General features: G+C 48.8%; 2 non-coding genes across 2 annotated transcripts; both read right to left on the bottom strand.

Annotated features, from left to right (window-relative positions):
* Positions 1-315: 315 nt before the first annotated feature.
* Positions 316-388, bottom strand: Pmar_PMAR012782. The gene has a single exon. It is a non-coding gene; the product is annotated as a tRNA-Met (tRNA).
* An 87-nt stretch (positions 389-475) lies between these two features.
* Pmar_PMAR012783 lies at positions 476-547 on the bottom strand. The gene has a single exon. It is a non-coding gene; the product is annotated as a tRNA-Gly (tRNA).
* Between the last annotated feature and the right edge of the window lie 450 nt (positions 548-997).

A 997-nucleotide genomic window follows, 5' to 3' on the forward strand; every position in this document is an offset into this window, starting at 1 on the left:
AGCACATTTTGAAACCGCATGCGGCGGCTCGTGAATTTGGGCTGTTGGTTCATCTCCGCAACGCGTTCTGAGGTACCGGACGGTCATTCATCATTCCTGCAAGGAGTTCTGCTCTAGGTGAATAGCTCTTTTCTATGCACGGACAACGCTTTATTAACGTTGTTTTTCCCCTGAACTGGCACGGTTGGGCCAATCGCATGGAATGGTACGAAAACACCGACTCTGCTTAGTGGAAATTTTTCGGTAAGACTGATCTATGCAGTCGACAAGCTGCACCTCTCAGTTTAATAACCATCTCGAGTGTATTGTGATGAATAGCAGCTCCTTGTTTCGATTAAGGGACTTTTGGGTTATGAGCCCAACACGCTATCCACTGCGCCAAGCTGCTCATGCGTACAAACTCCTGTATCGCCCTGACGTGCTGAGCATAACTGTTCCACGATAGAATAGAGACTCTTCTCTCGTTGATACGAACTGCACCGCCCGGGAATCGAACCCGGACCATCTGCTTGGAAGGCAGATATCCTAACCATTAGACTAGCGGTGCATATCACTTACGTAGTGATTGAGTATTCCTGTGATACTTGTAGAGGGACATCTGAATCCCTTCTCGGACGTACCGTCGTCAACCATCCCGCGGCCAAGAGTCTGATTAGGCCTTAAACGCGTACCTGAGATCGCGAACTGCTACTATATCTCTCGCATGGTAGGCCGCATTCCATCTCGATTGATAACTCCAACTGGTAAGGTTCTCATCGCATACTACAGCTAGCTCGGCACAAGCTGCACAACTTTTTCGTGACATCGAAGTTCCTGCTTGCAAGCACATTTTGAAACCGCATGCGGCGGCTCGTGAATTTGGGCTGTTGGTTCATCTCCGCAACGCGTTCTGAGGTACCGGACGGTCATTCATCATTCCTGCAAGGAGTTCTGCTCTAGGTGAATAGCTCTTTTCTATGCACGGACACGCTTTATTACGTTGTTTTTCCCCTGAACT

This window comes from Perkinsus marinus, assembly GCF_000006405.1.
Source record: "Perkinsus marinus ATCC 50983 genomic scaffold scf_1104296933232, whole genome shotgun sequence".
Classification (NCBI taxonomy): domain Eukaryota; phylum Perkinsozoa; order Perkinsida; family Perkinsidae; genus Perkinsus; species Perkinsus marinus.